The sequence below is a fragment of the Python bivittatus genome, unplaced genomic scaffold (assembly GCF_059951505.1).
Source record: "Python bivittatus isolate LINGU-HERP-01145 unplaced genomic scaffold, Pbiv_v1 ctg000590_np1212, whole genome shotgun sequence".
In the NCBI taxonomy this organism is placed as follows: Eukaryota; Metazoa; Chordata; class Lepidosauria; order Squamata; family Pythonidae; genus Python; species Python bivittatus.
Window position 1 is genome coordinate 23,688,628 of NW_028277086.1, and position 7,351 is coordinate 23,695,978.

Genomic DNA, 7,351 nt, shown 5'->3' on the forward strand with positions numbered 1-7,351 from the left:
ATATTTCAATGTGTATGCACAAAAAGACTAATAATATTCCTATACTTAGAAAACCAGAGTGACTAGTAGAAGTTTTGAACACTGTCCCAATTTATTAGGTTCAGGACACATAGTATAGACTGATATGGATCAACCCAGAGCGTTCCCTTCCAGGTACCAAACAGGTACAACGGGTCTACGCAAAGCAGCTACTTTATGGTTGTGTCTATGTACAGTATCGTGCTAAGCCAGAGGTAAGCAGCCTCTGGCCACATGTGACTGTCATGCCTCATTTGAGGCCTCTTAAGATTGTGGCAGCTGAATTTTGGTGACAAGGCTTTTGCTGAACAATACAATGGAACGGAAGCATTTCATCTCCCAGTGGCCATACGCTTCCCTTAAACCCATCCAAACCACTACATTCATCAACAAATGGGCCAGGAAGTTTTGGCCATGCCCCATCTGGTGATGTGATGTTAGCAGAAGCTCTCCTATATCTACTGGCCTGTCAGGAAGATACGTCTTGGACTGCTGCCTAAAGAAAAGTTGGATACCAGTGTGCTAGTCAAGAATTGCAGTTTGTTCGGTTTGGCATATCATATGAACCAAACCCATTGGGCCCATTCAACTGTTTAATGTGTGTGAATCACTCAGTCTTACCTGGATAAATTGCTGTCTTTGGAGCTTTCTTTGTAGGCGTTTTTTTTTTTAATTGACATATGAATGATAAAATGTCAGCCTGACTGTAGTTGAACACATTATCAATGTAAGTTGTTGCTTACTATTACACTCAAAGGATGTCCAGACCAGGAATTTTGTAATGAAAGCCTTGCTTCCAGATCAGCTTCTCCCCCCCCCCCCCATTCCTTAAGTATGTTATATTTTTGGCAACAGCATCATTGTGCCATGTCGCCGTGGCTTGGATTCCTTTGTGTCACAGTGCTGATCCACACTGCTGTTCTAGTGCAATACCTTCTGTGAATTCATGACATTAACACTCTGCCAGTTGTGATAGAGGCACAGATGCTTTCACATCTAATTCTCTGCATTGCTTTGTGGTGCAGCAGTGTAATAGATCAAGCTAAGAGGGTCTTAAGGGTATCCAGAAAAAGAAAGTGGAAAATGAATCATAGTACCCCATCTATAATAATTAAGTCTTCTGTTTCAAAATGTAGCTTGATGCTCTGGAGAAACAGTCAATAAAAAGTCCAGTTGATACAGAGTCTTCAGAATTTGGTATTTGCTCTATATTACCGTAATCAGTTCTTTCAGTATATACATAACTTTGTTTTTGTAGGATAACTGCAGTGACAAAAAGCATCTAGTGGAATGCTGGGGAAATAGCATCTGCGGGGGGTGGAGTGGACACAGGTTGCCCATCACATTTCAGACGTTTTAATCTCTAAATTCAGCCTAGCTTGCAAAACTCTAAATAAATAAAAGCTTGCTAGCTTTTTGTTGGTTTCAATAAAGTTACATCAAGAATTTAAAAATGCTCCTCTAGTGATCCTGCACTGAGCAGAGTGTTGTATTAGATGCTCTCCAAGATACCTACCTCCTGTGATTCTGTGATTAAATAATATTTGGGTCTAAGGAGGATCCTAATACAAACTGCTGTAGGTAAAGGAAATGTAACTCAGTGGAACAGCTCTTCGCATACAGCGAGTTCCATCTCTGCAACTCTTGGTAGGGCTGGAAAACCTTTCTGAACCCCAAGGCAGACATAATCAGTGATGGCAAACATTATTGAACTAGATGAACCAGTGGTCTGACTTCAGCTACTCTAGACCATTAGCCTTTTTTCTTTCCCATTCTTTCTCAATCTGGATTCAGATGCATCTGAAACTGATCCAGCCCCTTTTAAATACTATTTTAGATCTATTTGGACCTAGAGATACTTTGGACACAGCTATGTTTACACATTTGCGAGTCTAACAAGCTGGCATAGAATTGCCAGCTCATCAATATTTGCCCTAAATAGATTATTAACCTTTTCCCTTGTTTCTGTGCTCACCATCACAGTAAACTTCCAATGTCTTCAAAACTGCAGTCTATCAGCAATTCTGCATTTGAGCTGCTTTTTCTAAGCAAGCCATCTTATTGCTACAATGGGATCTCAGGAGATGGGACACAGGAGCACAGGCCACCCTTTTCAAGATAAGGCAGATATGTTGATGTTTCTGAAACAGCTGCCTGGCAAATGGCAATTCCCTGTCAACTTACACAGGTCTATTGCCAAAGGGATATTTTGAGATTACAACTGCAAACCCGTGGTTACAGCATCATTTGATCAATGAAAGCCTCGTTGAACAAATGATGCACAGAGAATAAAGCTGCACAGAACTGCAGCTTTATCTGCAAGACCCTTTCATATAAGGCTCCTTGTTAAAATAAAATGCATTGCAACTGTTAAAAAAGATTCAATTTTAAAAAAAGAATCAACTGATGGAATCAAGAGAAGACAATTAACAAGTACCAGAATGGCTGCAGTAGAGATGGTACTTTTGTAACTAACTTAAAATGTTCCCAAACAAGTTTTTTTTAAAAAAAATAAATTAGGGATTGTCCCTGCTCCAAAACAATAGAAAAGGTACCTGCATAGAAATCTGGTGCATGCTCTCACTAGCTAACTAATAACATCACTGCAGCATATATATAGTGATAGATAGTAAATGTCTGACAACATTACTGTCAAATCCTGTTTTTTTTCACAAAATATTTGAAATTGAGTATAAGACAAAATTTCCTTTGAATTTGACTCCTGATGATTTCAAAGACATGTCCTTGTAGTTTCAAGGCTGGAGGACTTTTTTATACTGCTTATAGTGGAAGGAGATATCTTCCAGTTTCAGCCCTGCCTTGCTCTGAGAATGTGTGGGTTGTTCAGCTCCGTCAAAGACTTCTTCAGTCTAAGTAGATCTTAACCTCCATTTTTTATCCCTTTCCCTTGGCACGTCATTTTCCTTTCTTCACATTTTCCTTAGCTCACAGAAACTCAGTGGACCTTCCACCATTGCCACCAAGCAGATGGACATTATTAAGTCAGAGGAACTCTTCAGCATCTGGAGTCAAGCCAAGAGATTGGCCTTCAGTAACATATCCACACACCTTCTCATTTCTTTGCTACACTATTTTGAAGAAGTACCAACCAATTCTGCAGATGCTGAATTGCAGGCAACAAGTTGCATGACCCAAGCAGCCACTGGAAGGCCCATTACTGCTAGAGCTAGATAGCCTGGGCACTGGAAGGATGGTGCTAGCAGCACAGGTCACCCAAACCCTCACTGCCCTTTGCCAAGGAGACAACAGCCTCCATCTGTTTCAGCTCTGGCTCTGCCATGTAATTTCCATCTTTGAACTGCCAATCTCCCATTCTGCAGAGACTCCTAGAGAAAACCATAGTATTCCCAGTGAGTTGAGCCTCTCTGGATCAATGGATCACACCCATGCCAGTGACCAACGACTCCTTCAAAAGAATGGCTAATCTCATTTTAAGGCTATCCAACTGGATTGAACTCAGGGTAGGGTGGAGTGGGGGTGGGGAGGCAGTCAAGAAGGGAAGGAGGAAATGGCACCACTTCTCACCTCTTTTCCTCTTCTTTTCTTAGGCCTCCTATCTGGGACAGAAGCATTTAAGCTTTACCCAGAAGGTGAGGATTCCTAGGTTTCTAGTAGATGCCACAATGATACCCATGCATCATGAAGTCACCATCCAAATTAAATAAGTTGCTTTGCATCATGTACATTATGTTCATGACGATGCCATAACACACATGACATTACTTGCTGCCCTTGGCCTCCTCTGCAGACAACCTCGGGTAAGTTTCTTCCTGCAGTGATTCAACTTGATGAAAAATACCATTGTTAAAAAAATGACATGAATTTTCAGGGGAAAAAATGAAGAAAAACCATTCCATTTAAATACTCATTAGGTTCATGCATTATTTTTTTAATTGTATACACGTATTATTGCATTTTCAAAACTTAATAGAAAAATAAAAAAAACTTTACAACATGTCCTAGTTGTGTAGTTTTTGAATTGCAGCTGATCTAAGTTACCCATATTACATAATACACTGGGAATTTAGGACTATCCAAAACCTGTGTTATGATAGCACATCTTTCTAGGAAACCCTTTTTTACATAAATGCATATTTTGGGGGATTTCTTTTGTCAGTCAGTATTGGTATTTTAGTTTGTCTGGTACTGCTTGTTGCTAAATTTGGTTAAGCTATCTCCGTATGGTGAATCTAGGCTGGATTTCTAGATAGTGATTATCGTGCATAATGGTACTGCAAGTAATACTGGATGCATTAATGGCAGAGCCCATTCTTATGATGGTAAACTGACAGGTTTTGCATAAAAGAGCAGTCAGCCAACTTCTATGAATTTAGAATTTGTTCCAAACTTATTCCAGTAATATGCTTTTGTTAATTTCATCTTCACAACTGTTCTGTGAAGTTGGTAGGAGGAGCATGGTATCCAAAGCTTTGTAACCAGTGCGACACACTACTGAGAGCTGTTTGTTTTGCTTCTGATCACATTATTTCACGGAAAGGATCCCTGAGTGTAATATGCAAATATTTTTTAAGATGAAAGCTTCAGCATGGCCTGTCATTTTATAGTTCTGGGAATGCTTCTCTCATAAATCAGTAGAGAAACAGTTAATGCACCGCCAATAGCGATCACCCACATAAAAGAACACTACTCTCAGCGCCAGCTTCTTCAAAAGGACTTCTGCCATTCTATTGCCAATCAATTAGCCTTTAAATGCCCCAGTGCTTTTTGTCTTGCTGCCTGATCAGTTCAGAATGGGCCCCTTTTACTTTTGGGATTTTGCTTCCGTTATGACTCTGCAAGGCATACTTGTGCAACTGAACAGATTGGGGGCAAGGGTGCAGGAAAAGTGCTGTGCATGAAGAAGTTCCAACCCTGGTATTTTTAAAAACATTATGTAAGTGTAACTGCTACTTTTGACAGATCATTCATACGCTTACATTGTGCTGGAACTGGAGATTTGCAGCCATCATGTTAGCAGAACAGCTGACTGTCTAAAGTATATTGAATGAGGGAGGGGGAAAAAACTGCCAGCCATTAGAAAATACAAAAATGGCAGGAAAGTGAACAACATAGATGATACGCATCACAGTGTGTGAGGTGTGGACTGTGCCAGTAGCAATGAGCAGCTACTCACATGCAATGCAGATACAATCACATACAATGCAATCAATGGATTAATGATGGGCAGCTCTCCAATGCTTTGTGAACATCACCACAACACACAGCTGGTGCCATAGCAATCCCAGTCCTTCAGCTGGAGTGGAATAGCCAGCAGACTCTACTGCCAGGCTCCAGGCTCTTTTGCATCCTTCTGTGTTCTGGGCAAGTATTGCTTGATGGTCATAACATGCTACACGCAGGTCAAGGAAGGGAGAGAACTTACAGGGTAGCAACCAACCTGCATCAAAGCCCTCTAAATAGGAAATGGCAGACAACGTATTGTACTCCCAACAGAAGGGGAAATATATTTTGCCAAGCCAGAGAAGGAGAGGGTGGAGAAGGGTGACTGCAGCAACTTTCAGAGACTCACTATATTTGCTCACCAGGTTGGAAAGCAGGATATGGGCATCTTAGCTTCACCAGAGAGACAGGGAATATGATCTTAGATCTTTTGGATCTTTGTTTTTGGTTTTTCAACCATACTGCAAAGCTTTCAGTATTGGAATGTGTCCTAAAGCATCTTTAAATGAATTACTGCAAATTAAGTTAAAGCTGTTAATGGGAATTCCAAAATGCTCCAGTGCTTAATTTTCCCTCCAGCTTTCACGGGGACAACACCCCCCCCCAGCCCTCTTTTTTTTAAAGATTTTTCCTGGTCTACTCAGTATCTTCTATATTACAAGACTACTCCAGCAAGCTGAAAAAAAGTGAAGGTACACATTTCTCTGCAAAGTTAAACCTGGAATATGCAGTAGTAGAGACAAAGGAAAAGTAACTTAGAAGTGAAGGAAATCATAATCAGACAAGGCAGTTTACAACAGGAAAATGAGGTGACTATGTTTCCACCATCTGTCCATCCGCAGAATAGAACTGCAGGGAAGAGAGAATAAAGATCACCAATTACTAAGAGCTAATTTGGCATCTCCCTCATTCAAATACCTTTGGACTGAAACTGAATACTGTATTTATCTGATGGAATGATTTACTGGACCACTGTTAGGAAGGTTTCGCATCATCCAAGTCAGCTAACATGAGTAATAAATGTTTAATCTTTATGCTAAAAAAGGACCAAACTTTCTAGCAATTCACTTATACCCAGATTAAATCTTGACATTTACCTCTATTAAAATAGAAGAATAACTAATACAAGAATTAAAGTAGTAGGCTCTCTTTGATGCTTTTATCTTTACTTTAGGCTTATTTTTTTCTAGAGACAATTAACACAAAACATTTGCAAGAAAGCAACCAAGCTCAGAGAACCCCAAGGACTCCACAATTCAACCCTGAGCTACACATATTCGCTTCTCTCCATTATTAACCTCTAGAATGCCCCTCCTCATGTGATACACTGTCCACATAAGCAAACTTCTCCCCAAAGAGTTGTTGATGTGGGCCAGCCAGCCATGTTAATATCTGAATGGGCTCTGATCATACAACGGCTTACAGTTCTACATCAAAGTGAGTCTGTTCCCCTCCAGATGGAAGAGATGAAACTGCTCTGAGAGACAGTGGAGATTCTGTCTCCCTTCAGCTTCTCATACTGTTCTGGAGCAGCGTGGTAGTTAGGGTGGACCTTGGAGCCGAAGTCAAGGCTCACCGTCATTTGGGCTGAAGGAGCAAAGAGCATCTGCCAGGAGAAGTAACAGGCTAATAAGGTGTGTGGGAAGACAAATTAAGATGGTTGGATTTTCAAGTCCAAGTAATGCACCAGCAGGAGATAAACTCCAAAGTCCAAGGCTAAATTCCCTCCTCTGGAGGAATTTTCCCCTATCCGATGAAAGTATTCAGGAGGTGCAAAAGGAAAGCAGAATGCCGGAGAACGCCACTCCACTTCTTCCCCTAAAGCCGAATGCCACCCTGCGCTCCTGTCAGCCAACGCAGTGGGTTTAATGGGGCTTGTTCCCAAGTAAGGGTGCATAGCTTCGCAGTCTTAACCTCCGAAGGAAATATTGCACCTCCCTTCCTGCTCGGAGAAGCCACGATTGCTCTACAGTCCCCGCGTTGAAGGCACAGCAGCGCTTCCTTCTTCCGCCACCCTTCAAACCGGCTGTGTTTACATTTTGCTGACAACTCCACGTTGCCGGGATTCTCTCCCTTCTCATTGGCTGCGACGCGCGGCTAGACTCCGCCCGGGGGCGGCGACAGAACGCCA